The following is a 17,094-nucleotide window of genomic DNA, read 5'->3' on the forward strand; positions in this document are numbered from 1 at the left end:
TGCTCTGTGATGAGACCTTGTGCCTTTTTCTCTAGAAAATTTTCGCCTGCTGAGCGGAATTATGATGTTGGCAATCGGGAGTTGTTGGCCATGAAGTGGGCATTTGAGGAGTGGCGTCATTGGCTCGAGGGTGCTAAGCATCGTGTGGTGGTCTTGACTGATCACAAAAATTTGATGTATCTCGAGTCTGCTAAGCGCCTGAATCCTAGACAGGCCCGCTGGTCATTGTTTTTCTCCCGTTTTGACTTTGTGGTCTCGTATTTACCAGGTTCAAAGAATGTGAAGGCTGATGCTCTTTCAAGGAGCTTTGTGCCGGACTCTCCTGGAGTCGCAGAACCAGTTGGTATTCTTAAAGAGGGAGTTATCTTGTCAGCCATTTCTCCTGATTTGCGACGTGTGTTGCAGAGATTTCAGGCTGGTAGACCTGACTCTTGTCCACCTGACAGACTGTTTGTTCCTGATAAGTGGACCAGCAGAGTCATTTCCGAGGTTCATTCCTCGGTGTTGGCAGGGCATCCGGGAATTTTTGGCACCAGAGATCTGGTGGCTAGGTCCTTTTGGTGGCCTTCCTTGTCACGGGATGTGCGGTCATTTGTGCAGTCCTGTGGGACTTGTGCTCGAGCTAAGCCTTGCTGTTCTCGTGCCAGCGGGTTGCTCTTGCCCTTGCCTGTCCCGAAGAGGCCTTGGACACACATTTCCATGGATTTCATTTCTGATCTCCCGGTGTCTCAGGGCATGTCTGTCATCTGGGTGGTATGTGATCGCTTCTCTAAGATGGTCCATTTGGTACCTTTGCCTAAGCTGCCTTCCTCTTCCGATCTGGTTCCTGTGTTCTTTCAGAATGTGGTTCGTTTGCATGGCATTCCTGAGAATATTGTGTCTGACAGAGGATCCCAGTTTGTTTCCAGGTTCTGGCGATCCTTTTGTGCTAGGATGGGCATTGATTTGTCGTTTTCGTCTGCCTTTCATCCTCAGACTAATGGACAAACGGAGCGAACTAATCAGACTCTGGAGGCTTATTTGAGGTGTTTTGTTTCTGCGGATCAAGATGATTGGGTGACCTTCTTGCCGTTGGCTGAATTTGCCCTTAATAATCGGGCTAGTTCCGCTACATTGGTTTCGCCATTTTTCTGCAACTCTGGTTTCCATCCTCGTTTTTCCTCGGGACATGTGGAGTCTTCTGACTGTCCTGGGGTAGATTCTGTGGTGGATAGGTTGCAGCAGATCTGGAATCATGTGGTGGACAACTTGAAGTTGTCACAGGAGAAGGCACAGCGTTTTGCCAACCGCCGCCGCGGTGTGGGTCCCCGACTTCGTGTTGGGGATTTGGTATGGCTGTCTTCTCGATTTGTTCCTATGAAGGTCTCCTCTCCTAAATTTAAGCCTCGCTTCATCGGTCCCTACAAGATATTGGAAATCCTTAATCCTGTGTCCTTTCGCTTGGATCTTCCGGTGTCGTTTGCCATTCACAACGTGTTCCATAGGTCTTTGTTGCAGCGGTACGTTGTACCTGTGGTTCCTTCTGTTGAGCCTCCTGCTCCGGTGTTGGTTGAGGGCGAGTTGGAGTATGTGGTGGAGAAGATCTTGGATTCTCGTCTCTCCAGGTGGAGACTTCAGTATCTGGTCAAGTGGAAGGGCTATGGTCAGGAGGATAATTCCTGGGTGGTTGCCTCTGATGTGCATGCGGCCGATTTAGTTCGTGCCTTTCATGCTGCTCATCCTGATCGCCCTGGTGGTCTTGGTGAGGGTTCGGTGACCCCTCCTTAAGGGGGGGGTACTGTTGTGAATTAGACTTTTTGGCTCCCTCTTGTGGTCACTAGTGATATGACTCTGGGATTGTCTTTCTCAGTTTGGCACTCACCTGGGCCGTTAGTCCAGGGGTGTTGCTATATTAACTTCCTGGATCCTTAGTCCAGTGCCTGGCATCGTTGTAATCAGATCCTTCTGTTTGCTCCTGTCTGTTGGTTTGGTTCCTGCATAATTAAGCTAAGTTTTGCTTCTTTGTTTTTTGGGTTATTTGCTTTGCTCCTATTTTTGTCCAGCTTGTACTAAATGTGATTTCTGACCTTGCTGGAAGCTCTAGGGGGCTGGTGTTCTCCCCCCGGCCGTTGGACGGTTCGCGGGTTCTTGAATATCCAGCATGGATATTTTAATAGGGTTTTTGCTGACCATATAAGTCATCTTACTATATTCTGCTATTAGCTAGTGGGCCTCTCTTTGCTAAATACCTAGCTCATTCTTATGTTTGTCTTTTCCTCTTACCTCACCGTTATTATTTGTTGGGGGCTTGTATCCAACTTTTGGGGTCTTTTCTCTGGAGGCAAGAAAGGTCTTTCTTTTCCCTTCTAGGGTTAGTTAGTTCTCCGGCTGGCGCGAGACGTCTAGAACCAACGTAGGCACGTTCCCCGGCTACTTCTATTTGCGGTGCTAGGATTAGATATATGGTCAGCCCAGTTACCACTGCCCTATGAGCTGGTTTTTTGTGTTTGCAGACTTGGTAGTTATTTCTGAGACCCTCTGCCATTGGGGTCATAACAGATACCGCACACACACATTACACACTACAGATAACTCACACACATTACACACACTACAAATACCGCACACATTACACACACACACTACAGATACTGCACACACAAGTATTACACTACAGACACCGCACACACATTACACACACACACACTACAGATACCGCACACACATTACACACTCACACACACACTAGATACCGCACACACACTACAGATACCACACACACACACACTACAGATACCACACACACATTACACACTACAGATAACACACACACATTACGCACACTACAGATACCGCACACATTACACACACACACTACAGATACCGCACACACATTACACACACACTACAGATACCATACACTCATGTTTTACACACTCACAGACTACACACACACTCACAGACTACACACACACTCACAGACTACACACACACCTCTGTGGTGCAGAGCAGGCTGATGTCCATGCGCAGCTCTTCAGGTTCTCCCGCTCACAGCAGCTCTGTCCCGGCACCTCCCCAGGGCTCTCCTTCTCTGCCGGGAATGAAAGCAGAGAGATCAGAGCAGGAGATAATGTCACCGCGCTGACTGTGTGCTTCCAGTGAGAGCTAGGGAAGCAGTTTCGCAGGCAGTTATTACCTTTCAGCTCGCATGTTGCTGTTCTCTGCCACTGTTCTCTGACGCTGGTACTTGCCACTCAGCCAGCATGCGCCGATCGAGCGGCCCACTACACGCATCGGCCCTTCTGGCATTTGCCCGAAGTGCCCGATGCTCAGTCCGGCCCTGCTCACAACTGTCGTATCTGTTTCTGATGTTCTTCTCTCATAACTCATATCTGTTCTGATGTTCTTTCTCCGTCCCCCAGATGATATGGATAGGACGCACCCGAATGACGGGTAGGCCTGGAGTTCTTCCGGGACCCTAGCATCACCCCTCTCCCACAATTGCCCCCTATGTCTGCTTAGGTGATTTAGGTGAGACAGCCAACCTATAATTTACTGTCCTGCCGCTGTTTGAAGTAATGCTTGGGGCCTAATACTTCATCGGCGTTCCGGCCACCTGCTACGCGCCTCAGTAGGATGTTGCCTCGATATTACGGCACGACTCCTACTGGCTTTATCTCCTTTTTGCTGCGATCTCATTTCTCACTTCTCCACAATAAACCTCGCTTCGTTTCCTTTCTTAGGATGCCGCCACATTCGAGTGCAGGCGGGCTCCGTAACGTTCTGTTCGCTAGGCCACTGTCAGGATCCCACCCCTGACAGAGACCCCCCTGAATCTTCCCCTGCAACACCCTCTGCCACAGGATGTTGCCTGGATCCAACCCAGTCAGCTTCTGACCAACTTCCTATCCAGCCCCCAGTTTTACCAGATTGTGAGGAGTGGCCTAATACATAGCATCCTTTGCTCCCCCTGGTGGCCAGAATGTGAAGTGTAATGTGTGACTGTGATACCTGGTCAGGTGAACTCCTTAAGTGCCATCAGACGTACCATCACTCCCCTTAGCGGCGGAGCGTCAGTACTGCAATGACCAGGACTCTGGGGCGCTGCACTTCCATTTCTTCCCCCACGTCTCGTAAGTTGGGCATCCTGCACAGCGCATCGGCATTTGCATTCTTGTGCCCTGCACGGTACTTGATGGTGAATTCATAGTTGGACAACCGAGCCATCCATCGCTGCTCCAAAGCACCTAGTTTTGTCGTCTCCAGGTGTGTCAGCGGGTTGTTGTCCATGAAAACTGTGAATCTTGCTGAGGCCAGGTAGCGTTTTAACCGCTCTGTTAGCGCCCAGACTATGGCAAGGAACTCCAGCTTGAAGGAACTGTAGTTTTCGAGATTCCTTTCAGTGGGACGAAGCTTCCTGCTGGCATAGGCAATTACTCTTTCTTTGCCTTTTTGCACCTGGGACAACACTGCTCTCAGTCCCACGTTGCTGGCGTCCGTGTACAGCACAAACAGTTGGTCATATTCAGGGTAGGCCAGTACCTCATCTCCTGTGAGAGCCAACTTCATCCGAGTGATGGATCCCTCCAGTCTGTCGTTCCAGTCAAATGGGGTATTCTTACCCTTGGTTTTCTTGGATTGGCCCACTAACAGGTCTTGCAGTGGTGTGGCTATGTTAGTGACATCTTTGATAAACCTTCGGTAGTAGCCTAGCAACCCGAGGAACTGCCCGACTTCATGGATGTTGTTGGGCTTCGGCCAGTCCCTGATCACAGTGACCTTTTCAGGGTCTGGTGCCACTCCTTCGGTGCTTAAAGCAGACAAAAGCACTACTGCAAATATGCACACCACCCAAAAAATAATCATAATACTGAAAGAAATAATAGAAAAAAGTTTTATTGACACACCTTAAACACCTCAAACAGATTAAAACACAATTAAAATCAGAAATCAAAAACCATACAACACTCAGGAAAATATTACATTATTTGGTGTACAAAATTATATCACCGAATGCCTATACTAAACCTATTTGCTCATGAGGTAATGTTAATAAAGCCCTGAATAAGAGCATACAAGCGCAACCCCATGTAGTCAAGAGCAAAACCCTATATAGGGGAAAAAGGGGTAGAATCCCCTGCCCAAAGCAACCACCATGAGGAAAAGTCCAGTCATAAGGTTTAGAGACAAAAAATGGTTAAGTTACCCAATATGGCACATAAAAAGGAGGTAAACCTCCTGAATATAGATCCTGGTGCTTAACACATGGCCCAGGTACTGCCCTTTGGGCTTTTACAGGTGGCATTTGGATGGTTTTACCTTCAGGCCCAAGTTGGACAGAGCTTCGAACACCTCAGCCAGGTGCTTCAGGTGGTCTTCATATATCTTAGAGAAGACGATGTCATTGTCCAGGTACAACAAGACGGTTTCGAAATTCTTGTGCCCGAGACAGCACTCCATCATCCTCTGAAATGTTCGTGGTGTGCTGCACAGTCCGAACGGCATGTAGTTGAATTCAGAGAGACCCATTGGTGTTGTGAAGGCCGTCTTTTCTTTATCCGCCTCTGCCACGGGAACCTGTCAGTACTCACTGGTGAGATCCAAGGTGGAAAAGTAGTTAGCAGATTTTAAAGCAGCTAAAGACTCTTCGATTCTGGGCAACGGGTAGGCATCCTTGTGTGTAATGTGGTTTATCTGCCTATAATCAACACACATCCTCATTGTACCATCCTTTTTCCTGACAAGGACTAATGGAGCTGCCAAGGGGCTACAACTATCTCTGATTACCCCAGTCTCCTTCATCTCTCGTAACATACTTTTGGTACACTGGTAGTGAGCTGAAGGTACAGGCCGGTACCTCTCTTTAATGGGTGGATGACTTTCCGTTGGGATATGATGTTGAACCCCTTTTACCTGCCCAAAATCTAGTGGGTGCTTGCTGAATACCCGCTCATACTCATTGACCACCCGGTAAGCTTCTGTTTTTTGGTGTGATGGGGTAGAGTCAGTGCCCACGTGTAATTTCTGACACCAATCCACCATTTGTCCTGCAGAGCCATTGTCCTCCACCTGGTTGGACGGGACCAAGGGTTCTGTTGCCTGTATTGCATTATTATTAACAGTAAACATTTTGGCAAGTGTGGCATATCTGGTTAGGTGGACCTCTTTGTCTCCACAGTTAAGGACATGTACTGGTACCCTCCCCTTGCGGACTTCAGCCACCCCTCTGACTGCGAGGATTGTGGGCCTACTATCTGAATACACAGGTTCTACCAGGGCCTGGTAGTCTTTACCTCTGAGGCCTATTGCTCCCCGACACCATATTAACATTTCACTCCTGGGGGGTATTGCAGTGTGGATCGGATCACTCACTGTGACATGTCCAATTTCTCCACCAAACAGTTCTACCTGTTGTCTCTGCACCCGGGCTCTGATTTCCTTTTGCAGGACACGCTGCTCACTGGAACCAGCAGTCTCGGCCACCTGTTGTAACAAAACAATAACATTGGCAAGACAATTTTCAATGACATTAGTATCAATGGTCATCATAGGGTTACATTCACGTTGGTCAATATCAACAATCACCATTCCTTGGGCCTTCAATTCTACCCACCCCACATTAATGGTGACCTTCTTGTACCCCACTTGTGGCAAAGGCTGACCATTACTGGCTACTATTGTCAAATCACTATCTGGGCCAGGCCAATAACGTTTATAAAGAATGTAAAGCATAGTCGTCACCTGAGAACCAGTGTCCAACAAAGCGTTCATCAGGATGCCGTCGATCACAATAGGGAGGACCGGTCATCCTCCAACGTACTTGGCCCACCAGTTTTGTGGGCCTCCTGGTCATCTTACTCCTGGGGGTTGGCCCTCTGCCCCAGGCGTCACCCGTTTAAATGACATTACCTTGCAATGTGTCCTGCCTGGTTGCAGCGGCGGCAGATGGGTCATTGTAAAATATTAATATATCAATAATAAAAAATATAGAAGAGTACTTAACGTATATACAGAGTCCAACTAGCGAGCAGAGACTTGGGTTAATTTGTGACTGAGTTATTGTGAGAACCTTGCTAGATACATCTGTGCTCTTTATATCATAGCTAAAGGACACTTGTCAGAACTGCCAAAATGTGGCTATATAAAGATAATAAATGGTTCTTTTAAAGGTCACACAAGCTATATGCTTAAGCATATTAAAATGAGGTAATGTACAGAGCTAATATGCATATTCTGCAAGTTGCTAGCGTTCTTCTAATATGGTATAAGCTGTGAACATAGCGGTAGGTCACCATATGTGGTTATGAGATAGCAAAATAGAAACTAATGTCAGTCTGTGGGTCAAAATAGTATATAAAGCCGACCCGACTCGTATTCAGGAGATCCTCATACCGTCGGAATCTCCACACGGACCACATCATATGTAAGATCAATGAATGCTTGATTTCTTTTCTATAATCTAATACTTAATTTTGTGTGCTATGAACTTACTTTTCTTCATTTTTGTAATCACTTTTTGAATGGACATTAAACAAGATTTGTTTTATCCATACAATTCAATACTGCTTTCCTTTCTATCCTCACCGTGCTCTTACTTGAACAAGTAATATGCAAATTGCCTCTTCATAGAAAAAGAGGACTTAAACTCTATAGTGCCACCTGTTGGAAGTAGTGATCCTACAAGTCACAATCAACCCTGAAAAAGTAAGGAAGTGTTATTTTTTCTAACAGTATGGTGAGCTTCAGCCAAATCTGATTTTTGAACTTTTTTGTGTGGATCCTTTCCCTTGCACATGGGGGAGGAGAGTTCTGGTAAACACCTGTTATTCAAGGTGCAGGAATTCCACTATATCACATCACAAGGCTCAGACAGAACCTAAAGACGAGCGAGGATTCGTGTCGTGTCCCGTCCAGACGGAGGTCTGAGGAATCAGTAAAAAGACAGAGGACCATCCATTGATGGTTGGATCAATCCAGGAGAGGCTTGGTCAACAGAAACGTGTTGATATCGCATTTTACTTTTTGTTATTGCTGATGTTTTTATCCTCCACCGAGCACATCTTTTAAGTGAATAAAGAAAAGGTTTTTTCACTACCTCGTTGAGCTGGATTCCTCATTTTTTTGATTCCTCCACGCCCTGACACAGCGGTTCCGTGCTCCGAGCTTCCAAGGATGTCGATTATGGTGAGCTGGACTTTGTTTGATTATCACACAAGACATTGGTCATACTGACACACAAGGTGACACACAAGAATCTGATGGGGATTACTTTGATTGTCCAAATTGTTTGATATTGTCAGAACATATTGAACAATTGGAAGATCAAATTGATACTCAAACAGAATTATTGTCCAAATTGTGCCAAGATATAAAAAAGGCTTCTGTTGTTACACAATCAAACCAACGAGAAGACAATGCCGCCACATCCTTTGTACCAGACACACAAGATCCAGATGCTTCAGTAGAAGATTTATAGGCACATGAACTACAACGGAAAAAATTCCATGACAGGGCAGCACACATTCATCTGAAAATACAGTTAATGAAAATTGTAAGACATTCCAAACTTCAATGACAAGATGGATGCCTTTTGTAATGCGGACATTTCTTAATCAAACACAGATACATTCAATCTTAATGATGAACAAAAAAACAAGATATTCGAAGTATGGTTACCCTCACATATGGGAAGAAGGTTACAGACCACACCCAGATTCAATGAGGATCATGAATTGACACATAGTACAAAAGAAGACAGATGTAGACAATTAAATTTGTTCTTTACAGGCGAAACCACTCCCACAGCTGTTGTTCTGGAAAGTTTGCGATTCAATATTAATGACTAGTGTTGAGCGATACCTTCCGACACTTGAAAGTATCAGTATCGGATAGTATCGGCCGATACCCGAAAAATATCGGATATCGCTGATACCGATACCTGATACCAATACAAGTCAATGGGACACAAGTATCGGAAGCTATCCTGGATGGTTCCCAGGGTCTGAAGGAGAGGAGACTCTCCTTCAGGCCCTGGGATCCATATTCATGTAAAAAATAAAGAATTAAAATAAAAAATATGGATATACTCACCCCTCCGGAGGCCCTGGACCTTACCGATGTAACCGGCAGCCTCCGTTCCTAAGAATGAGGAGTTTAGGACCTTCGATGACGTCGCGGCTTGTGATTGGTCGCGTGACCGCTCATGTGACCGCTCACGCGACCAATCACAAGCCGCGACATAATCGCAGGTCCTAAACTCCTCATTCTTAGGAACGGAGGCTGCCGGTTACATCGGTAAGGTCCAGGGGCCTCCGGAGGGGTGAGTATATCCATATTTTTTATTTTAATTCTTTATTTTTTACATGAATATGGATCCCAGGGCCTGAAGGAGAGTCTCCTCTCCTCCAGACCCTGGGAACCATACAGTGGGAACTTCCGATTCCGATTTCCGATATCACAAAAATATCGGAACTCGGTATCGGAATTCCGATACCGCAAATATCGGCCGATACCCAATACTTGCGGTATCGGAATGCTCAACACTAATGATGACCCATTTGCATTTTTGGTAAAATTTGAGAAGGCCTATAGGATGGTGATGGATCTTAGGCCTCATCAGGAGCCAGCATCCAAGATCAGATTTTTGTAAAAAAGTTCAAATATTTCGATCCTGCCTCAGAGCAATTGGCTAGTGCTCAGCCATCATTGCAAGAAGCAACAGTTCTTATTGACAGAGTAAGGAGATCCATGAACTAATACGGTCAAGGCTAAAATAGCTCTAGTTCATGAGAAAGAAGACAGCCAGCTGAAACCTAGACCCACCGTAACATCCAAAAACAGAGATTACATTGATCATAGAGGTAAAAATACTACACAAAGGAACGATATCCATTGTTATTTTTGTGGTATACCTGGACACTTAAAGCGGCAATGCAGAAAGTTCTTGAGAGCAGAATCAGAGACCGGTACACAAGGAACAGGTAACGCTTGGAAGGGAAAACGGACTCATGCCAAAATTATCCCCCAGACCTTCTGCACCTCCATTACAATCTAAAGCCCCCACTCACACTGACAACAGACAAATGCAGTCAGCACCATTAATCAGACAGATCAGAGAGATGACCGTGAAGGAGACTGAGTCCAGGAATAGAATTCCAAGTGCATTTTAAAAGGACACTGGTCTTCTCCCATCTCCTCGATCTTTCTGACAATCAAAGAATATTCCAACACCCCATCCATTGGAATTTGTGGCTCGAGTTACATTGGATGACTGTGGAAGACCATTTGTCAAAGGAAATCTAGCAGGACAGAATGTTGTATTCCTTATTGATACAGGAGCCCAATTAAGTGTTATAAATCTTGATTTGAAGCTACAACCAGATTCACCAGTTTGTACAATTGTTGGTTTTAGTGGAAAAGGTGGAACTAAAGCAACCTTAGTTACCAATGTGACGTTGGAAATACCTATCTAAACAGGAATTGACATTTGGTATTGTCGTGATTCTGAAAATATACTTAGCACAGATTTTGTGCAGAAATTTTAATGGGTTGTTGATCTAGGAAATCAAGTGATCTGGAAAAATTCTAATGGTGGTAAACCTGTAGTCATTGATCCTAGTGATTATAGCCATGTTGGAAATATCTGTGGCCTGAAACTGGTGGTGACGAGGTATGGATAGAAATTCTACAGCTTTTCCCTTCTCTTTGGGCTCAGGTCAGAAATCAGGTTGGCACAATGAAGGATGTTGTTATAAATGTAGAGGGCCGAGATCCTCCTCCTCAGCGTCAGTATAAATTGCCTCCAGAATCAATTGATTCTATGTCAGAGATCATACAGGAATTGTTAGATCAAGGTGTCACTCGTAAGGCTACTTCTGTAAGTAACAATGCTTTGTGGAGTGTGAAATCTGATGTTCTTATCAAATGATATTGGATTTGCGGATGTTTAACAAACCTACTCCCAATGTAGCACCCATTGTTGTCATGACATGATGGCAAGGCTGAATGCAAAGGCAAAATACTTCTCTGTACTGGACATCAGTAATGGTTTTTTCAGTAAACCTCTTGAAAAGAGTTGTCAGTACAAGTTTGCATTTACTTTCTTGGATGAGCAATATTTGCTTTGCAGGTTCCCTCAAGGAGCACATTTGTCGCCTAGTGTTTTCCATCAGGTGTTGGCAAAGGTATTATTCAGATTTTCGAGGCCTGATTGTATTTTGCAATATGTTGATGATATCCTGTTGTCTACTGAGGATAAAGAATCACATGTTTCTCATCTGACAGAATTGTTTGAGCTACTGCATGATGCAGGGTTGAAGTTGAACACCAAAAAAGGTGAAATTGATGCAGACCGAGGTCAGGTTTTGAGTGTTGTTGAGACCAGGAAAAAGACAGCTACTGCAGGAAAGAATACTCTGCGTGCAGAATTATTAGGCAAGTTGTATTTTAGAGGACGCTTTTTTTGCGGCAAAAAAACGTATTGTTGTCTATGTAAACGCATGCGTTTTTATGCACATGCATTTGGCTGCGTTTTTAAACGCATGCGTTTACATAGAAAAAAACAAGAATACACACTGATAAGCCACCCCCCACCATCAAGGTGATAAAGGGATCCAAACCCTAACCCTACCCCTACCCCTAACCCTGGGGATCCTAACCCTACCCCTAACCCTACCCCTAACCCTAGGGATCCTAACCCTAACCCTACCCCTAACCCTAACCCTACCCCTAACCCTAGGGATCCTAACCCAACCCCTAACCCTAGGGATCCTAACCCTAACCCTAACCATACCCCTAACCCTACCCCTAACCCTAGGGATCCTAACCCTACCCCTAACCCTAGGGATTTTAACCCTACCCCTAACCCTAACCTTAACCCTAACCATACCCCTAACCCTAGGGATCCTAACCCAACCCCTAACCCTACCCCTAACCCTACCCCTAACCCTACCCCTACCCCTAACCCTACCCCTAACCCTAGGGATCCTAACCCTAACCCTAACCCTACCCCTAACCCTAGGGATCCTAACCCAACCCCTAACCCTACCCCTAACCCTACCCCTAACCCTACCCCTAACCCTAGGGATCCTAACCCAACCCCTAACCCTACCCCTAACCCTACCCCTAACTCTAGGGATCCTAACCCAACCCCTAACCCTACCCCTAACCCTAACCCTAGGGATCCTAACCCAACCCCTAACCCTACCCCTACCCCTAACCCTACCCCTAACCCTAGGGATCCTAACCCTACCCCTAACCCTACCACTAACCCTAACCCTAACCCCAACCCTAGCTATTTCTATTTATAGTGGGTTTTCTTGTTAATTTTGATGATTGGCAGCTGTCACACACTTCTCAGCATGCGTTTCAAAAACACAAAAAACGCCGCGTTTTTTTTACCGCATGCGAAAACGCATGCGTCTAAAAAATGCAGCGTTTGCACGCGTTTACATGCATTTTTTTAACCACCTGCGTTTGCTTTTTAAACGCAAATGTGAAACTAGCCTTAGGATGTTATCTGTTTGTGCAGGTAACTATTACTGTGCAGAATTATTAGGCAACTTAACAAAAACCAAATATTCCCATCTCACTTGTTTATTGTCACCAGGTAAACCAATATAACTGCACAAAATTTAGAAATAAACATTTCTGACATGCAAAAACAAAACCCCAAAAAATGCGTGCCCAATATAGCCACATTTCTTTATGATGACACTCAGCAGCCTCCATCCATAGATTCTGTCAGTTGCTTGATCTGTTTACGACCAACATTGCGTGCAGCAGCCACCACAGCCTCCAGACACTGTTCCGAGAGGTGGACTGTTTTCCCTCCCTGTAGATTTCACATTTTATGAGGGACCACAGGTTCTCTATGGGGTACAGATCAGGTGAACAAGGGGCCATGTCATTATTTGTTCTTCTTTGAGACCTTTACTGGCCAGCCACACTGTGGAGTAGTTGGAGGCTAGTGTTGAGCGATACCTTCCGATATCGGGAAATATAGGATCAGATTGGATCGGACCAATACCCAAAAAATATCAGATCTCGCCGATTCCGATACCTGATACCAATGCAAGTCAATGGGACACAAATATCAGAATGAAAATAAACCCTTTCTTTCCTTGTAGGTTAATTCTACATGAAGGAAAACAACTAAGAATAATTTAGGATGTATTGAAGAAGAGTTGGCGGTGCGTGGGCGGAGACTGTGCATGTCTGTGTGTGCGGCCTGCCGGGGGTCTGTGCAGGACCATTGGGGGTCTGTGCGGGCCTCTCGGGGGTCTGAGCAGGCTGCCAGGGGGTCTGTGCGGGACTGCCGGGGGTCTGTGTGGGCTGCCGGGGTTCTGTGCGGGCCTGCTGGGGGGGTCTCTGCAGGCCTGCCGGGGGTCTGTGCGGGACTGCCGGGGGTCTGTGTGGGCTGCCGGGGTTCTGTGCGGGCCTGCTGGGGGTCTGTGTGGGCCTGCCAGGCGTCTGTGCGGGCCTGCCCGGGGTCTGTGTGGGCCTGCCGGAGGTCTGTGCAGGCTTGCAAAGGTCTGCGTGGGCCTGCCGGGGGTCTGCGCAGGCCTGCCGGGGGTCTGAGCGGGCCTGCCGGGGGTCTGTGTGGGCTGTCGGGGGTCTGTATGGGTCTCTCAGGGGTCTGTGCAGGTGTGCAGGCATCATCCAATGGGACTACAAGTCCCATCGGGCTATGCCTGCTACAATGACAGTGATTGACACATTAGCCAATGATGGGACAGTAGTAGTCCCATCATCCGGCTAATGTGTTGAATGTAAAAAAAAACCCACAAACATACATACTACATACAACATAATACATACATACTACATACATACATACATACAACACACTATATACTACATACATTCTGCATACATACTACATACATACTACATACATACTACATACATACATACTACGTACAACATACATACAACATACCACATACATACAACATACATACAACATACTATATACTACATACATACATATAACATACTACATACATACTACATACATACATACTACATACATACATACAACATGCTACATACATACTGCATACATACATATTACATACATACATACAACATACTACATACATATACATACATCATACATACAACATACTACATTCATACAACATGCATACTACATACATATATACAACATACTACATGCATAGTACATACATACATACATACTACATACATACTACATACATACTGCATACATACAACATGCTACATACATGCTACATACATGTTACACACATACAACATACACTCTACATACATGCTACATACATACAACATACAAACAACATACTACATACATACATGCTACATACATACAACATACATACATACAACATACATACAACATACTACATACAACATACATACTACATACATACTATGTACAATACATTCATTCATTACATACATATAGACATACAGTACATATAACATAGAGTTGTTGTGAATTCCGCTCTTGGGCTCCCTCCGGTGGTTGTAAGTGGCACTTTTGTGAGTTCTGCTCTTGGGCTACCTCCGGTGGATTTAAGTGGAACTGCTGCTCCTTGGATTTAGCAGTCAGCAGCTGCTTCCACTGATCGTCTATTCTGGCTCGGCTATTTATCCTGGCTCTATCCTTCAGCTAGTGCCAGTTGTCAATGGTTCCTGCTTGGATTCACATCTCTCTTGGATTTCCCTGATATTCTGACCAGTTCAGCAAAGATAAGTCCTTGCTTTGTTCTTTTGCTTTCCACTTGTTGTGGACTTAATCGTTCAGCACATTCTATGTTTTTTCTAGTCCAGCTTGTCAGTATGGATTTATTCAGTTAAGCTGGAAGCTCTGGGAAGCAGATTTACCCTCCGCACCTTTAGTCAGGTGTGGAGATTTTTGTAAACTCTGTGGTGGATTTTTCTAGTTTTTAATACTGACCGCACAGTATTCTGTCCTGTTCTATCTATCTAGCTAGATTGGCCCCCTTTGCTACATCCTAGTTTCATTCTGTGTATGTCATTTCCCTCTCTACTCACAGTCAATATTTGTGGGGGGCTGTCTGTCCTGTGGGAATTTTCTCTGAGGCAAGATAGCTTTCCTGTTTCTATCTTTAGGGGTAGTTAGTTCTCCGGCTGTAATGAGGTGTCTAGGGAGTGACAGGAACATCCCACGGCTACTTCTAGTGTTGTGTTAAGCTCAGGAACTGCGGTCAGTACAGGTACCACCTCCTCCAGAGCACTTCCCATGTTGCTCCTAAACCACCAGTTCATAACAGTACAACTGGCCAAAAATGAATTAAATGCATCTCAAAAGAAGGAAAAAAAAGTTCTGAGTCATTTTTTTTTCTGCAGTCTGTTTTGTCTTTTTTTTCCCTCTTAATCTCTGGGTGGTTCAGGATTTTGGTGCTGGCATGGATGTTCAGGGTTTGTTTTCTCGTGTTGATTAACTTGCTACAAGAGTACAGAGTATCCAAGATTATGTTGTCCAGACTCCGGCTTTAGAGAGTAAAATTCCTACTCCTGATTTGTTTTTTGGGGATAGATCCAAGTTTTTGAATTTTAAAATAACTGCAAATTGTTTTTTGCTTTGAAACCCCGTTCCTTTGGTGATCCCATTCAGCAGGTTAAAATTGTCATCTCTCTGCTGCGTGGTGACCCTCAGGACTGGGCATTCTCCCTTGAATCAGGGAATCCGGCATTGCTGAATGTAGACGCATTTTTTCAAGTGCTCGGATTATTGTATGACGAACCTAATTCTGTGGATCATGCAGAAAAAACCCTGTTGGCCCTGTGTCAGGGTCAGGAAGCGGCAGAATTATACTGCCAGAAATTTAGAAAATGGTCTGTGCTCACTAAATGGAATGAGGATGCTCTGGCAGCAATTTTCAGAAAGGGTCTTTCTGAAGCCCTTAAAGATGTTATGGTGGGGTTCCCCACGCCGGCTGGTTTGAGCGAATCTATGTCTCTAGCCATTCAGATTGATCGGCGTCTGCGCGAGCGCAAAGTTGTGCACCATATGGCGGTATCCTCTGAGCAGAGTCCTGAGCCTATGCAATGTGATAGGATTTTGACTAGAGCAGAGCAGGGATTCAGACGTCAGAATGGGCTGTGTTTTTACTGTGGTGATTCTGCTCATGTTATTTCTGATTGCCCTAAGCGTACTAAGAGGGTCGCTAGGTCTGTTACCATCAGTACTGTACAGCCTAAATTTCTCTTATCTCTGACCCTGATTTGCTCATTATCATCCTTTTCTGTCATGGCATTTGTGGATTCAGGCGCTGCCCTGAACTTAATGGACTTGGAATTCGCCAGGCGCTGTGGTTTTTCCTTGCAGCCTTTGCAGAGCCCTATTCCTTTGAGGGGGATTGATGCTACACCATTGGCCAAGAATAAACCTCAGTATTGGACTTGTAGCGCCCCCACTGCCACAGGGCCGAGTTGTACCCGGTACCGGGCCTCTGAGTCTCTGCTCTGGGGTTGTCACGGTGGCTAGGCCCCGGTCCGTGACCCTGCTGAGGGGCGTACAGTGAATGATAGATGTGGATGGTGGTGGTGGTGCGGTGCAGTAAATAACGAGGACACCAGGTTGCAGTCTCTTTACCTCTTTACTGAAGGTCTCTGGGTCCTCAGTCCGGAATACGGTCCACCAGGCTGCGCAAGTCCGGCCGGTCCAATGGCACCTCCAGAGTTCTCCTTGCAGGTGGAAATCTGTGCCTTCCTGCTAGCGCTATGTGTTGTGGTCCTCCCCTGCTGTGCTTACGGGATAGTCCCCACAACTGTTGTGTCTGTTTCTCGTGTTCCCTCACAACAACTCGATTAGATGATCTTCTGCTAATCCTCCGTCCCTCCCGGTGTTATGGTTGGGACGCACCCGTATGACGGGTAGGCTCGGAGCTCTTCCGGGACCCTAGAGTCGCCCCTCTCCACAGGTTGCCCCCCAAGTCTGCATAGGTGATTTAGGTGAGACAGCCCGCCTGTGACTGACTGTCCTGCCGTTGGTTTGAAGTATTGCTTGGAGCTAGATATATGAATACTTCCTCGGCGTTCCGGCCGCCGGTTGTGCGCCTCAGTAGGATGTTGCCTCGATCTTACAGCACGACTCCTACTGGT

Source organism: Ranitomeya variabilis, chromosome 6 (genome assembly GCF_051348905.1).
Source record: "Ranitomeya variabilis isolate aRanVar5 chromosome 6, aRanVar5.hap1, whole genome shotgun sequence".
NCBI classification, from domain to species: Eukaryota; Metazoa; Chordata; class Amphibia; order Anura; family Dendrobatidae; genus Ranitomeya; species Ranitomeya variabilis.